The sequence below is a fragment of the Balaenoptera physalus genome, assembly GCF_965194825.1.
Source record: "Balaenoptera physalus genome assembly, chromosome: 11".
NCBI classification, from domain to species: domain Eukaryota; kingdom Metazoa; phylum Chordata; class Mammalia; order Artiodactyla; family Balaenopteridae; genus Balaenoptera; species Balaenoptera physalus.
In genome coordinates this window covers 65,489,229-65,506,910 of record NC_138896.1, presented here as the reverse complement: position 1 = coordinate 65,506,910, position 17,682 = coordinate 65,489,229, and the positions used below count along the sequence as shown (strand labels likewise).

The 17,682-nt window shown below is 42.7% G+C and overlaps 1 protein-coding gene and 1 long non-coding RNA gene across 3 annotated transcripts in view; one reads left to right on the top strand and one right to left on the bottom strand.

Annotated features, from left to right (window-relative positions):
• Positions 1–17,682, top strand: part of LOC309637811 — a 203,931-nt gene that overhangs the window by 105,485 nt on the left and 80,764 nt on the right. The gene's annotated exons all lie outside the window — the stretch shown is intronic.
• The window catches only part of ULK4 (unc-51 like kinase 4), a 545,664-nt gene that overhangs the window by 451,095 nt on the left and 76,887 nt on the right, over positions 1–17,682 (bottom strand). The window lies entirely within an intron of this gene.

Genomic DNA, 17,682 nt, shown 5'->3' with positions numbered 1-17,682 from the left:
GGCTGAGAGAGTTGCAGCCACTTGCCCACATGCCATCCAGCCCACTGGGAAGCCAGAATGTGAACACAGATTTTCCCATGCCAGATCCCTAGGATGCTCCAGCGCACCCCAGTTTGAAAAATTCTTAACACTGCATGAAACTTTTAAATGATTCCTTCAAAAATATAAGTGGGGCGACATTATACCAACATTCCAGTATAATCCACTTTGAAATCCAGCAGCATGTTTTATCAGATCTAGTTAATTTCCTAGGACTCATGCTGAGAAAATCCCATGTGCTCCATGCCAGAATGTATACCCCAGAACACAGGCTAATCAAATGATACTGTGACAATGAAGTAGGGTATAATGATTTCAGAATGATACATATAGAATGAGATGGGAAAAAATTGTATATAAATAGTGTGGAAGCACTGCTCCGAAACAGTGCATGCAACTGAAAACATGGTGCACAAACAAGATGATTTCTTACTGTGACAAGATATGTTTTTAAATTGAACATATATCAAAACATTAGGTCGTACAACTAAAACTAATACAATGTGATATGTCAATTATATCTCACTTTAAAAATTAATTAAGGCTTCCCTGGTGGCGCAGTGGTTGAGAATCTGCCTGCCAATGCAGGGGACACGGGTTCGAGCACTGGTCTGGGAAGATCCCACATGCCACGGAGCAACTAAGCCTGTGAGCCACAACTACTGAGCCTGCGAGCCACAACTACTGAGCCTGCGAGCCACAACTACTGAGCCCACGTGCCACAACTACTGAAGCCCACGCACCTAGAGCCCGTGCTCTGCAACAAGAGAAGCCACAGCAATGAGAAGCCCACACACCGCAACGAACAGTAGCCCCCGCTCACCACAACTAGAGAAAAAAACCCGTGCGCAGCAATGAAGACCCAACACAGCCAAAAATAAATAAACAAAAAATAAAATAAATTTTTTTAAAAATTAAAAAGTTTAAAAACTGAAACTGAGCACTTAAAAACTTTCAGAGCAATTTGACAATGCTACAACATCCCAGCATGTAATCACTGGTCCCGTACTGTAAAACAAGAGTGTGGACAAGTTGGAGTTGCACATCAGGAAGCTGCACAACAGTCATGCACGGGAGGAACACTTGTTGATGTGGGTTTTTCTGAACAGCTTTATTGAGTTACAACTGACCTACAATGTGCTGCATTGTTTTTTTTTTTTTTTTGGCCATCCGTGAGGCTTGCAGGATCTTAGTTCCCTGACCAGGGATTGAACCCAGGAGCACGGCAGTGAAAGTGCCGACTCCTAACCACTGGACCGCCAGGGAATTTCCAGATCTGCGTATATTTAAAGTGTACAATTAGATATGTTTGATATACGCACGTCCCAGTGAAATCACCACCACAATCAAGATAGCAACACCCCCAAGTGTTTCCTCAAGTTCCCTTGGTAATCCCTCCATTTCACTACCTTTCCCTCCTCCCACTGATTTACTTTCTGTCATTAGTTGGCATTTTCTAGAGTTTACGTTAATGGAATCATATACTATGTATTCTTATTTGTCTGGCTTCTTTCACTTAGCATGATGCATTTGAGATTCTTCCATGTTGTTATGTTTATACATAGTTCATTCTTTTTCGTTGCTGAGTAGTATTCCCCTGTACACGGATACCACCTTGTGTAACTCCCACCACCCACTGCCTTACACACAGTGAATCCCCCATATAAAGTGGTTGAGGAGGAAAAAGGAATCATATACATCACATTAGCCCTTGCAGGTCACTTCTACACACAGTCTTCCTTTTCTTTCAACCCGTACTGATCATCCACTAGTATTACCTTGAACCCATCTGAAATTAACAACGTTCAGCCTTTTCTTTTTACCTACAAAAACAGCTATCTGTCACCAGCATACCTATCATAAAAGAACGGATACAGGAAGTATTCTAAAGAGAAAGGAAATGATTTTTTAAAAAAACAAAAAGAACCTTGGAAAATCAGGAAGGAAGCAAAAACATGGTAGGCAAAAATACAGGTAAATACAATAGGCTTTCCGCCTCCTATTAAGTTTTCTAAATTATGTTGGATGGTTGAAGCAAATGTTAGGAAAATGCTTGATTTGGTTCTAAATGGATTTAGAGGATATATTTAAGACAACTATATAAAAATGAGGGAGGTTAAATGTTGAAAAGGGAGGTAAGTTTTCTATACTTCACTTGAATGGGTAAAATGATGACACTACTAGACTGATAAGTTATGTATAATATAAATATAAACAATGTTGTTTTTAAAAATATCAAAGGCAAGCTAAATAAATGAAGAGATGTATTTGTGTGTGTGTGTGTGTGTGTGTGTGTGTGTGTATTTTATTTTCTGTACAATATGATGTCTTGACATCTTAAAAAAACCTTTCTCGCTGGGGAGAGAATGACCCTACCCTCCCAGGGCCAGCCAATTCTTAGAGGTAGCAAAGGCCCAGGAGAGCATGTCTTTAATATGCAAACTCGCCGATCCAGAGCCATACCTCCTCTATCTGGCCCTTATACCTCAGGAGGCAATATTCTTCTGCCTTCATCATCCCAGGGCCAGGTACCACGCAACGAGAGACTCTTCCTATAGCCCAAAGCCTGCTGAAATTATTCAGACTAGCCAATTCTAAGGTGTTTATCCTGCCTCGCCTTTCCCGTGGAAACCCCAATAAAGGCTATGGCTTAAGCACTCCCCTTTTCTGCCTCCTGACCACCTTGGTGTTTTTCCATATGGCCCTGTATGCCATGCCTGTCTCTGGGACCTGTAAACATAATAAACTTTATTTTCCTGAGCCTCTCCTCTCTCTCCTCTTGTGGCCGCTCCTGACTGATCATCTCATAAATGAATACAAAAAGGAGATATACTATGTTCATATATAGTAAGACTCACGGTAAAGATCTCAATTTCCCCCAAACTGATAGCTTGGTTTATTGAAATTCCTATCAAAATCCTAGCAAGATTTTTTTTGGAGATATCAATAAGATTATCCTACAATTCATGTGGAAAGCAGAAGTATCAGAAGAGCCAAAACAATTTTGAAAAAGGAGAATAAGGTGGTTGAAATTGTTCCACCTGATTTCAAGACTTATTATACAGCTACAGTAATCAAGACTGTGTGGCATCGTCAGAGAAACAGGCACTCAGATCAATGGACCAGAACAGAGAATCCAGAACTAGCTCCATACAAGTATGGCCCACTGATTTTTGGCAAAGGTGCAAAGGCAATACAACAGAGGGAAGTCAATCTTTTCAAGAAATGTTGCTGGAGCAACTGGCTCTCCACAGGAAAAACAAAAAGGAAACCTCAACCTAAGTCATCTGACACTTTATACAAAATATCAACTCAAAATGGATCATGGATTTAAATGTAAAACAGAAAACTAGAAGTAAAAAAATAAGATAAAGTCTTCAGAATCTAGGTAAAGGGTAGATTTGATACCAAAAGCACAGAGACATTGTACCAAAGAAGCTATACAACTGGCAGATAAGCACATGAAAAGATGTTCAACATCATCGACTATTAGGGAAATGCAGATTAAAACCACAATGAGATATCACCACACACCTATCAGAATCGCAAAAATAAAAGAGTGACAACACCACCTGCTGCTGAGGATGGAGAGAAACTGGATCACTCATACCATTGCTGGCGGGGATGTAAAATGGTACAGGCAGGCTGGAAAACAGTTTGGCAGTTTCTCTAAAAAACAAATGAACCACTAAACATGCAGCTACCAGAGAACCCAGAAAGTCATCAGCATTTATCCCAGAGAAATGAAGACTTTCATCCACACAAAAATCTGTACATCAATTTTACAACAGCTTTATTTGTAACTAACCAAACTGGAAATGATCCAGGTATCTTTCATCAGGTAAATGGTTAAATAAACCGTGGTACAGCCATACTAAGGAATACTATTAAGCAATAAATAGTAACAAACTGTTGGGACCTCCCTGGCGGTCTAGTGGTTGCGACTTCGCCTACCAATGCAGGGGGTGTGGGTTCGATCCCTGGTCGGGGAGCTGGGGTCCCACATGCCTCGCAGCCAGAGGGCCATGACATAAAACAGAAGCAATGTTGTAACAGGTTCAGTAAAGACTTTAAAAATGGTCCACATCAAAAAAGATCATAAAAAAAAAAAGTAACAAACTGGTAACACGTGCAACAACCAGGATGAATAGCCAGAGAAATATGTTAAGTGAAAAAAAGCCAACTCTGAAAGGTTACAGACCATACAGTTCCATTCATACATCCTCAAAATGACAGAAGTACAGAAATGGAGAATAGATTAGTGGTCGCCAGGGGTTGGAAGGAGGGGCATGAGACCGAGGGAAGAGGGTGTGGTTATAAAGGGCAATAAGGGTGACCCTTGTGGGGATGAAACTGTTCTCTTCATTAACTATCTCAGCGTCAATATTCTGGTTGTGATATTGCACAATAGTTCTCCAAGATGTCGCCGTCGGGGAAAACTGGATGAAGTATACCCGGTGTCTCTCTGTACTATTTCTTACAGCTGCAAGTGAACCTACAATTATCTCAAACTAAAAGGTTTAATTCTTTTCAAGTCAACCTCATACTAAATTCAAAATCCAGATCCAACTTTCTGCTTCACAAAATTCACAGCAGGGACGTATAGCCTTTCTCCATTTTATCATCCGCTGGCATTTTGTATCAGTAAGCATCACAGGAAATCAAAAACATTTTAAGGCTGCAGACCCTTAAAGAGATAAAACTGAACTGCCTCCGGCATAAAAGAAATTGCTTTGGAGCTCGGTGTCTTGTAAATTGACAAACATCATATAATCTATGCCAGTAATGCCACAGCAACATGACATCTCACTTGCAAAAATTAACTTTGGATACCACTAAACAATACACAACAAATAACGTTTCCCTGCAATGTTATTTGTAAAGATTTTCCACTTGTTCTATAAAAATTTAAAGAAATATTAACATTAAAAAGGAAAACTGTAAGACTAATTAATGAACAAACCACATAAATGACAAATACCAAGCAGAAAATTAAGTTTTTATTGACCTAAGTATGACATTCAAATATGCCAATACTAAACAGAAAAAGGTAAATGAGATTGTCTAATTCTTCTTCCAACTCAGAAATCCAAGTAATACGTGGATATTGTTCTTATGCATGTTTGTCCTATAGTCTGTAAAGATCTGCCTGGCCTTGGGACTTCCCTGGTGGCACAGTGGTTAAAAATCCACCTGCCAATGCAGGGGATATGGGTTTGAGCCCTGTTCCGGGAAGATCCCACATGCTGAGGAGCAACTAAGCCTGTGCGCCACAACTACTGAGCCCGCGTGCCACAACTACTGAGCCCGCGTGCCACAACTACTGAAGCCTGTGCTCCACAACAAGAGAAGCCACCGCAACGAGAAGCCCACGCACCGCAACGAAGAGTAGCCCCCGCTCTCTGCAACTAGAGAAAGCCCTTGCACAGCAACAAAGACCCAGTGCAACCAAAAATAAATTTGTAAAAAAAAAATCTGCCTGGCCTTCTAACATTGAAACTAAAAGAGATAAAAAATGGGATATTCAAGTATTATTCTACTATTGTGTGCGTTTTGGAAAACCTAAGGAAAATGAGGGGATTGGTGGGGGGACTCATTTCGAGTATCATTATGCTTTGAGGCATACCTACACCATCACTGGTTCTATTACCCTAATAGAAACTATCCTTCTGTAACCACGGGCATGATGGGTTGCTTGATTATTTCTAATAATAATTTAAGATTGTAATGCTATTTCCTAAACTATTTTGAAATCAAAACCCATTTTACAACAACTTTGACAAAGTGAAGCCAGGCCTCTTTTGGCTTTATCTGAAATCATCAGATTGACATTAAACGGTCAAATGTGCTTCAATCTCACATACCCTGGACTGAGCCTCTTGGGCAGAGAGACAGGAAGATGATGAAGTAAGAAGTTCTGCAGTTATAAAACTGATATTCTGAACTTGCAGAAAGAGTTTGCTTGCTCTTGACTCTCAAATTATAGTTTTTAAATGTCCACGTTAATGGGTATACAATTAACAGCTACAAATAGAAACTGAATTAAACTCCAGACCCAGTGTTTTATTAGGCCAAAGGGACATTTTTGAAACCCTATACAACTATTCCCAAAGGGAGATACAGCAGCAGCCATCACAACAACATAGTCTTTTAAATTAGATACTGTTCAGTATTCCTCCCTAATTCCTGAAGTAAGAGGCATTCCACAATCTCAAATGAACAGAGAATTCCAATTGATATCACTTTGCCCAGCCCTTTTCGTTCTTAGAACACCATTTTCAATGTCCCAAACACAGCTTGGGCACATAAAAGAAGAGCCCCATAATTCTTTCTTCAATTTTATTTTATTACATCTTAGATTTCTTTGGGTATTGCATTTCAGATCTGTAGACTTGAAACTTCAAGTTCTCATTTTCACAACTGTTGGTTTAAAAAGTGAGAGAGAGAGAAAACACACTAGACAGATTAAGAGAAGGCTGAAGAGGCAGGAACAGAAAGATGGTAAACCTGTTTGAAGAGAAAAAAAGTTCTGTATCTAATAACTAAAAATGTTGTTGCAATGTGGCAACACTGTAAGAAGTTCTCCTTGGTGATGTCTGGATATCAAAGTTTTAACATTAGCGTCTATACGAAAAGACAACCCTCAGAATGGGAGAAAATATTTGCAAACAAAGCAGCTGACAAAGGATTAATCTCCAAAATATACAAGCAGCTCATGCAGCTCAATATCAAAAAAAAAAAACAACCCAATCCAAAAATGGGCAGAAGACCTAAATAGACATTTCTCCAAAGAAGACATACAGATTGCCAACAAACACATGAAAAGATGCTCAACATCACTAATCTTATAGAAATGCAAATCAAAACTACAATGAGGTATCACCTCACACCAGTCAGAATGGCCATCATCAAAAAATCTACAAACAATAAATGCTGGAGAGGGTGTGGAGAAAAGGGAACCCTCTTGCACTGTTGGTGGCAATGTAAATGGATACAGCCACTATGGAGAACAGTATGGAGGTTCCTTAAAAAACTAAAAATAGGACTACCATATGACCCAGCAGTCCCACTACTGGGCATATACCCTGAGAAAACCATAATTCAAAAAGAGTCATGTACCACAATGTTCATTGCAGCACTATGTACAATAGTCAGGACATGGAAGCAACCTTAGTGTCCACTGACAGATGAATGGATAAAGAAGATGTGGCACATATATAGAACGGAATATTACTCAGCCATAAAAAGAAACGAAATTGAATTATTTGTAGTGAGGTGGATGGATCTAGAGTCTGTCATACAGAGTGAAGTAAGTCAGAAAGAGAAAAACAAATACCATATGCTAACACATATATACGGAATCTTAAAAAAAAATGGTTCTGCCGAACCCAGGGGCAGGACAGGAATAAAGATGCAGACATAGAGAATGGACTTGAGGACACGGGGAGGGAGAAGGGTAAGCTGTGACAAAGTGAGAGAGTAGCATTGGCATATCTACACTACCAAACGTAAAATAGATAGCTAGTGGGAAGCAGCTGCATAGCACAGGGAGATCAGCTCGGTGCTTTGCAACCACCTAGAGGGGTGGGATAGGGAGGGTGGCAGGGAGATGCAAGAGGGAGGGGATATGGGGATATATGTATACATATAGCTGATTCTCTTTGTTATACAGCAGAAACTAACACAACATTGTAAAGCAATTATACTCCAATAAAGATGTTTAAAAAAAAATAGCGTCTATGGATGCAACCTTTAATCCCTAATTCTCTGCATATTAATTGGGTAACTACGTTCAAATTGGCATCGAACTCCTAAAAGTAAATAATCAGGGAGAAGAAGTAAGGACTGCTATCTTGTCACTTCCCTGTCAAGGCCTAAATGTAAACAAACAACCTGTAACTGGTGGATTTTTTTCTCTTAAAGATTATGAACTGTCAGGAAAAGCAAATAAAATGCATAGTAGATTTCTCAGTCTTTTACAGCCGTAGAAAAAGTTTGGAAGCAGTAGGTACACAAATTTTATCAAGTTCCTGGATTTATTTTTTTTTAATTAGATGTCAACAAATTTCAACTGCAAAAGAATGTGTCATTTTTTTGGTCAACAGTCACCCAATCCCTCTTCCTAACATCACCCAACTTCCTTTTGAAGAAATACCTCTCCTGTACTGTGCTTGGTCTGTGGGATGACAAAGCAGGCACTGTGAGGGAAGCCCTCCAAACATGGAACCTGCAAGGGCTCCTGGCTCCCTTCAGAAACATCTTTCCTCCCACATCCAAGGCTCTTGCTCAGAAATCTGAACCTTGAGTAGAGTGACAGAGAATAAAGGAACAGCTGAAGTTCACTCATTCCTTCTAGCAATGGTCCCAAGCAAGACTCCAACAGGGTCCTGCTCCAAAGGCCCTCTGGAGCTCCCAGGTCCTGACTGTTCCAGACCTCCTCTTGGAGTCTCTGACCTTGCTCATTTCCCCTAATAAATACCCTTTATGCTTAAGTTAGGCAGAGTCAACCTGCAAAAGCGGTGAACAGTACTTGCGCTGTCCAGTTCCCCTCCCTTCCTGGACACACAAAAATACTTCCCAGCTCCGCTGGAGTTGGGTGGGGCCATGTGAGTAGTTCTGACCAATTGGCTGGGTAGAAATGATGTATGTACACCTACGTGCAATTTTCCCTACTCTATTCCCCTGCCCCAGGAAACATGAAAGCATCCTGCTGAATGGAGATGCCACAGGAGCTGGAAGCAGCCTGGAATACTGAGGTCAGCTGCCCTCAGAGCCACCTATGCCTGCAGCAAGAGAATTTTAAGCCTCTGAGATTTTGATGGACTCCATTACCATATCATTAGCTAGTCATATCCTGACTGAGACAGAACGTTAATCATCCAATTCACAGAGACCACTCTAATTATACATAGGAATGATGAAGTTTTCCCATTTTAAAATAATCACTGACAAAACAAGTCAGTAAACTACTGCACCCATATCTTAGGGTAGAAGAAGATCATTTGTGTGGCAGCTAAGATCTGCCATCAACATTTATATCATGGAACTGACACCAGTGTCGCAAAGCACCAATCACCAGAAAAGCTGTGAATGGGAAGTATACTGATAAATCTTGCCATACAGGTTAAGAAATTCAATGTCAAACTGCAATAAATCTGTAATAAATCTGTAGTTCAAAACCTGATTAATCATTAAAATTCTTTTGTCCATTTCTGGCAGATGGCAGACAAAATATCCTAAAGATTCCTCCCATGGAAAGTAATTGTAAAATGCCAGATAAAATATTTTTAAATACCTTTATAAAATGCATAGCTGAACTGGCAAGAAATTAAGGAAATCTCAAAGACAGAAACTTAAAAAATATTCAAACAGAGAGAAAACAAGAAAAAAAAGAAATAGGTAAGCATTCAAGACACTTTAACCCTGCAGGCATGTGGGTGAATCTTTGTGACCTTGAAATGACCTTTTGAAATGGAACAAGACACAAACTCTAGGGCTTACCCATGGTGTGCTATCACATACGAAACCATTCACATTAAGTTGGTACCCCAAGGATGTACGAATAAGAAGTGAACCAGCCTGCAAGAGAGGGCAGTAAGGAACCTCAAGACCTTGGTACTGAATGAAGCGGTGGGGAAAAAAAAAAAAATCTTCCCTGAGAATCAAAACAAAGCAGGTCTGCAGGGCTTCCCTGGTGGCACAGTGGTTAAGGATCCACCTGCTAATGCAGGGGACAGGGGTTAGAGCCCTGGTCCGGAAAGATCCCACATGCCGAGGGGCAACTAAGCCCGTGCGCCGCAACTACCGAGGCTGCGCTCTAGAGCCTGTGCGCCACAACTACTGAGCCCATGTGCCACAACTACTGAAGCCCGCGTGCCTAGAGCCCATGCTCCACAACAAGAGAAGCCACCGCAGTGAGAAGCCCGCGCACCACAACGAAGAGTAGCCCCCTCTCAGTGCAACTAGAGAAAACTCGTGCTCAGCAACAAAGACCCAACGCAGCCAAAAATAAACAAAATAAATTAATTTAAAAAGAAAAAGCAGGTCTGCAGCTCACAGTCACAATGCCTCTCACCTTGGAGGCCAGAGGTTCAAACACCTGGGAGTTTCCTAGTTTGACCAACTGAAATGTGGCCTTAATGATGGCCTTTAATTAATGAGGTCAAAACAACACTAGGATTTCACCAGCATACTGCAGAGCACTGGTTCTCAAATTTTAGTATGCAACGGAATCACTGAAGAATCTGTAAAGACACAGAATGCTGGGCCCTGCCCTCAGAGCTTCTCATGCAGTGGGCCTGGGGCGGGCACTAAGAATGTGCAACTCTAATGAGCTGCCAAGAGATGCTAATGCTGATGGCCTCAACCACACTGAGAATCACTACTGCGGGACTCCAGTGTCTGCACATCCGAATCACCTGTGAAGCTTTAAAAACTACAGCTATCTGCATCCACCCCCAGAGATTCTGGTTTAACTGGTCTGGGTATAGCCTGGACATGAGAATTTGTAAAGCCCCCCGGGAATTCTTATGAGCCACTAAAGTTGAGAACCACTGCTACAGAGGACAGAGTCTGAAAGCTCAGGGAACTGGAAACATTGGAATGGTTCTGCAAAGTGCAATCTGCCCAGCCATCCCCCTAAACCACCCCTCCCAGGAGGGCCTAAGAAACATGCCTTGGTGAGGGCGGCGGGGGGTGGGGGGTGGGGGGCACCAGCATCTCTGAGCAGCTCTGCAGCGGGATCCTTTATAGGTCAGAAATGACAGTGGGAAGACACACTGACGATGGAATTGGGTTCTCTGATCACAGAGGGAGCAAAGGAACATAGGGATAGCAGAGACCAATGGCAGCACTTAACTGCACAAGTGCCACAGTGAGTCACAGGGCAATTTGGTGATCAGAGTATTCTGACCCATTAGAATCTGAGACAGTGGTAAACTGACCATCAAATCAGCCCACAAAGGTGATACTTGACATATAGTAAGAAAATGTCTGGGTCTATTTGGGCAGAGACCTAACAAAAAGCCCTGTAACAAGGACTCACAGCCTCTTATCCAGATCCCACGCCCAAGCTGGTTCACAGACCCAGAGCTCCTGGACTAAGCTGAAGTCCCCTGGAAAGAGACGCCTACCAACTGGCCACAGGTAAGTGCTGTGCATCTGTCCCAGCACTCTGCTTCCCCAGAGGGTCCTCAGCCATTTACCATGACTGAGCCCTGGGGAACGGGAAATGCTCAGACTCTCTGAACTTATTAGACACTGCCTCTGAACGAGGGTTGATCTCTGAAGCCCTAAGGTGCCACTATACTCCAGGAGTCAGAGGAGGAGCTTATTAAGGCCAGGGGCTGGGTGGAGTCTTAACCAAATCCATCTCACATCTGTCCAGTGGGCCCACACACCTAGCCCTGGTTATTTTCCTAGCCCTAGAACATACAGTGAAAAAAGATACTCATTAGCAGGATTCCCACAACAGATCCCTATTTAGAGTAGGAAGGACCAAAGTGGCAGCAACTAGAACTACAACACCTACCCTGCCTGCCCACCTGATGACAGTAAACCAAAAGCAAATCATATCCATGGAGATCAACGATTAGGGATCAGTGCCATTAAAGTCTTGAGAGGTGTCGGGGCAGTGATTTCTACCACATGGCCATTTAACTTCCTGTTAGGCCAGTGCAGAAGCCACTTGGGTCATGGAGAATGACTACAGCTTTTGCAAATCTAATCAGATGACGATGCTGATTGTAGCTGCAATTTCAGATATGGCATCTTTACAGAAGCAAATCAATACAGCCCCTGGCACTTGGTATGCTTTCTTTTCTATTCCAATCATTAAAAAAAAAAAAACAAAATCAGAAGTTGTTTCTACTTGCTGAATTGCCCCTATATCAAGTCTCCCACTCTGTCATAATACAGTCCAGAGGGACCCTGATCACCTTGATACTCTGCGGGACAACATGCTATTCCATTACACCGATGATATTCTGCTAACTGGACCTGGTGAGCAGCGTCCTAACTTGCATGCCAGAGGGCAAGAGATAAATCCTGCCAAAAGTTCACGGTCTATTAACATTGGTGAAGTTCCTAGGAATCCAGTGGTCTTGGAGCATGTGATTACATTCCTTCTAAAGTGAGACAGAATTTGCTACACCTGGCACTACCCACCAAGATTAGGAGGTCCAATGATTAGTGAGCCCATCTGGATTTTAAAGGCTCCAACCATTTAGTGATCATTGATAAGGCTGCCAGTTTTGAGAGGGGCCCAAGAAGGAGTTCTGCAGCAGGTCCAAGTTTGTCTGCCAGACCCAGCAGACGTATCGCTGTCAGAACTGACTGTGGCAGAAAGGGATGCTATTGGGATGCCCCTGTAGCAGAATCATAGCACAGATGCCCCAGATTTTGGAATAAGTCTTGCCCTCCCCTCTGCCAACCACCACTCTCCATTTGAAAACCCACTCCTGGCTTGTTGCCGGGCCCTGGCTGAGACTGAATGCCTGCCTCCGGATACTTCGGGACCTGATCTGCCCATCATGAACTGGATGTTACCATAAAACTGGTTATGCACAGTAGCATTTTATTTTAAAATTGAAATGGTCCATATGAGCCCAAGCCAAGCAGACTCACTCATTCACATTCCATATGCAGGCAGCTCAGACTCTCATGGTATCTGCTGCCTGCCACTGCTCAGCTGCCTCTCCCTTCCTCAGCCCATCCCCGTGACTTTCTAGCGAGTTCTACATTTCCTCCCTGCCAGGACGAAAAAGCACAAATAGACCTGGTGCACACGTGGATGTGCATGGTACGTCGGCACCAGTACAAAGTGGATGGCCACTTCCGTGCAATCCCACCCAAAGGTGGCCCAGAAGGACAACGGTGAAAGGAAATCCTCTGAGTGGGCAGAACTTTGTTTATGGTAAATGTACATGCACCGCCCAGAGAGAGATGGACTTAGGGATGCATCTATACCATACCAACTCAGAAAGCAGTAGTTAACAGGCTTGCCAGGGGGTCAATACTTAGAAAGAAAACAACTGTACTAAAAAAAAAAAAAAAAAAAGTCTGGGGGAGAGAGGTATAGATGGGCTCTTGGAATGGGAACAGAGTGTAAAGACATTCACAGCCCAGCCATATAAATGCCCACAAGAGGGCATCACCAGTCAGCTGGAAGAGCAGAACTATCCCGCGGATGCCAGGCAGCATCTTTCACCAGCTACCCTGGTGCTCGCTCAACGAGGCCACGTACAAAGAACATGGGGGCGAGGACGGAGGCAATGCATAGGCTCCACGACATGGGCTTCTGCTCCCCAAGGCTGACCTGGCTACTGCCACTGCCGGGTGCCCAGCCTGCCACCAACAGAGGCCAGTACTGAGCCATGATACAGCTCCATTCCCCGGAGGGCCCGGCCGGCCAGCCAGCAGCTGGCTGACTACACTGGAACCCTCTGATCACAGAGGGGACAGCACTGTGCCCTCACAGGAAGAGATGCCCATTCCAGGTATGCATCAGCCATCCTTGCCCCTGCACTTGTGCCAGCTCCACCATCTATGGTCCTGCCCCTTTCAATCAGCCTCCCAAACGCAGCTCCTTCTGGGCTCCAGGAACCACATTCATCCCAACCCACTTTTTCTTTTTCTTTTTTTTTTGTTTGTTTGGTCACACCACAACACAGCATTCGGGATCCTAGTTCCCTGGCCAGGGATTGAACCCAGGCCACAGCAGTGAAAGTGCCAAGTCCTAACTGCTGGGCCGCCAGGGAATTCCCCAACCCACTTATTCTTTTGGGACCGAAAGGTGAGAACAATTCTACTATTACCAACCCTGGAAAATGGCACCACCATCCCTTGTACTCAATCACCCCTTTGTAAATAAACCATCATTGAATTATCCCAATTTGAGTGTGCCACAGGTTAGGGAGGGTGAATGATAGTCCCCTTTGAAAAGCCTCACTTTCCAGTTTTTCCTTATCACCTTGTGAAATCAATTAATACTGAAAATGACAGGTTCACCCCAATAGCTGGATTCCTCCTTTCCTCCTTGGAAAAGTGTAGTGGAACCCCATATCGTACACTTAGACTGACCAATGAATAAGTTGTCAGGTTTCATTTTGAGCAACAGCCTTTTAAGCCTTCACAAACTACTGGTTTTATAGTTTTGAGTTAGTTTTACTCAAATTTTTTAAAAAGGGAAAGAAACTGCTGGAATCACCAGGGACACAGAATTCATATGTCATCTCAGTATCAGAGAATCAGCCTCTGAATCCCACTTCTTGACTACTCATCAAGCATCGATGTACACGGATGGCAACTGGGTGGCAGAGGCAAAGGAGAGGGGTGCAAAGTAGACACTGGCAGCCTGCAGAGGCCTCCAGCGAGAATCTACCTACGGTGACAAGAACAGGAATGCTGTTGTAACACGTGTCTTTTTACCAACATAGGGTACTATAGTCACAACTCTTGGCAGCCATACCAGAAAGAGATGCACATACCCTCTTTCCACTCTTCTCTGCTTCCTTCTGGCGACCACAAACTAAACCTGACACAGACGGAGGAAGAGGCCATTCCAGGCAGAAGAAACCAAGCCAGAACATATATTCCAGGTATGGCCACACAGTGGCAGGTCCCCTCTTCTGTATCTAATGTAAGCATCTCCCGGGGGACAAAGGATAGATAGATAGATAGATAGATAGATAGATAGATAGATAGATAGATAGATAGATACACACACATATTTATTTATTGAGGGTTAAATGACATTTTACTTGGGAAGAGCAGAATACAATCATGCTCACAACATAAATGTTTTCTTAAGAGGTCAAGTTACCATCGTCCTTTATTAAAATTCTTTTCGATGTATAATAATTTAAAAGTTATGGCACAAAGACATAGCTCCAATACTGTAGTTCTGAGCTTGCTATATACAACTAGTATTATTTACTTGTCACTATATTCTTAATGTCATCTTTTCAACACTCCTCAAATAGAAATATAAGGGAAGCTCATTTTTAAATTGCATTTTTCTGCTTCAGGAATCAGCTCTGATTGTGTGTTCTCTCCAATTCTTTCCATCACCAGTTCTCTTCCCATGTTTCTTTCATCTAACAGAAAATTAAATGTGATGCTTTGCTAGGTTCCCAAGGATTACTAAATTATATCACATTCAAATATGTAAGCCTCACAACTGCTGTTCTAAAAATATTATAACAAAGGTATGTTCATAGCCCAGGTAAAATGAGCATAAAAATTAGTCAGAGCAGAAAACACAGAGGCTGAAAATTGTTCTACAAGATGTCAGGTAAGAAATTAAATGAATTCTATCATTATAAGAAATTAGGAAGCGTGCCTTTTAAATATTCTTTGATGTGAGATGTTTAATTTGTATGCAAAAGTGATTCAAATACGGCAATTCCCCAAACGATACGCACTTCAGCATCATGGCTTAATATAACAAACCCAGAACGTTTCACTTCGTTCTACACAAATGTATGAATATCATTCAACCCTTGCTTTATTATTTAACAAATTTGTCTCTCATGCTGTCCAAAAAGTAACAGAAAAAGAAGTTTGTTTAGCAGAAAGGTACAAGGGCAAATTCACTGAAACTAACAATGAGGAAGAATTATAAATGAGAATCAGTCCCAGCTCAGGCCCTCAAACAAGCCAGAAACGGTCACGCAGTGCCTGGTGTGAAAGACGGCATCTTACAGCCTCTCAGCACAGAAACTACTGAAGATGCCACACTGAGGCAGTAGTGGGGTACAAAGCACCCTGCGGGGCCACTTGATACCTGTGAAAACGGGGGCAATATAAGCCCAACAAGGTAGAGGTAGTTTTTTCAGGAAAGCACCTAGCATCATTTTCACAAATGGCCATCAACAAGAAAATCCTGCTCAAATGCAGGTTTTAGAAAGAAAAGTATTCACAAAAACATGAAGAGCTCTTCCCACCAGCAACATTTTGACTAGCGTTCTGTGTTTGGCTGTAACACAAACCCTCACACAGGCGGCACTGTTGTTAAGCGAGCCCTTATGGTGGGCCAAATTTATCAATAGCACTTTATCCAGAGAAGAGAGAGATCGTTTTCCCTGAGATTTCGGTGGAAAACCTACATCTCTCTATGCTTCCTGTTGCTCCCCCAGGCAGCAAACATCCTGAGCCGAACTCAAAGTGTATTCTAAGGCTAGGTGAGGCTGCACTCCTCCTCACTCCTGCTGACACTCTCCAACCCTCTGTCCTGACCAAGGACCTGTGATCCTGAGTCTCGCATCATCTTCTCACACTGTCCTCTCCTCAGTGCCCTTGGCTACTGACCTCCCTGCTCATGCTTCTTGTGCACTGAGGACACGGGCTCCTTCCTGGCTCACCTCCTTCCTCCCCACCTATACTCCTGTCCTCACTTTCAGCCAAGTGGATGTCCCTATGGGAGACACACTGGAACCCTGACCACACAACCGTCCCTTGAGCTCATCACTTGGTCCCTTGACCTGTTCCTCTACCCCGACTCATCCACAGTCCCACCCGGAACCCTCACAGTATCCCCAATACTTCTCCAATTCAGACACCCTCTCACCTTCACTCACACCTCTCTCACGCTTCCTTATTCAAAGCCCTTCAGCAATATTCCTTTAAACATCCAAGCCAATGATCCCACCACCTTCTCACAGTCTTTCTTTACATGCTTTCCTACACAGACTGGGGTCTGAACAGAAAAGACCTAAAACTGTAAGGCCTTAGGCAAGAGGGTTTGGAAATGACCACTCTCTCCCCTCAACAGACTCAAGTCTTCCCTTGATTAAAAACCCAACTATCTTCTGGAGAACATCACACAACTAGGCAGATTGTGATAAAAAATTTAAGGTGAAACAAACCGAACTTGGTTTCTGTGCAGCTTTATTCTCTTTCCCATTCTCTGAAATGACAACTTCATATCTTCTCCTCCACCTCTTTCTGGTGGTGACCTTGAGGTTACTCCATTGTCAGAAGCCATTAGATACAAGATACCTCATTCTCCCACCACCAAATCATACCCCCCACTCCACCTCCATTTATTAATCCTTTCTTCCTGTGACAGTGAATTGTGTCCCTTCTGATTTAAGGCCAATTACCCTGTTATCATTCATGCTATGTTGCCTGTCTCGTACCTTCTCATAAAGCTAAGTAAATGTGATGTTGAGTAAATATAAACATATATCAATGTATATACTGTTACATATGTGTATATACACACACACACTAATATATGGGCGGGTTGGGGGTTGAATTCACCAGTGAACTCATAGAAGCCCAGAGCTGTTTGGGGCGGAAGGTTTTTTATTAATGTATTCACAGACGTAGGGTTCTCCAAATTTTTCTGTCTTCTATCAGTTCCAGAAAGTTGTGTTATTCGGACAACTTGTCCATTTAAGTTGTCAAGTAAGTAGGCATAAAGCTATTCAGATTACCCCCTTAGTACCCTGAGTGTTGGATCTACTCCCTTGCTGTCTCCCTTTTAGTCCTGACGTGGCTTATTTGTATTTTCTCTTTATTTTCTTTTGATCAATTTGGCTACAAGTTTAATAAGTTTAAGTTATCAACATATGAACTACCGGTTTTACTGGTTTTTATATACTGTTACTTTTCCAGTTCATTGATTTCAGCTCTTTTTTA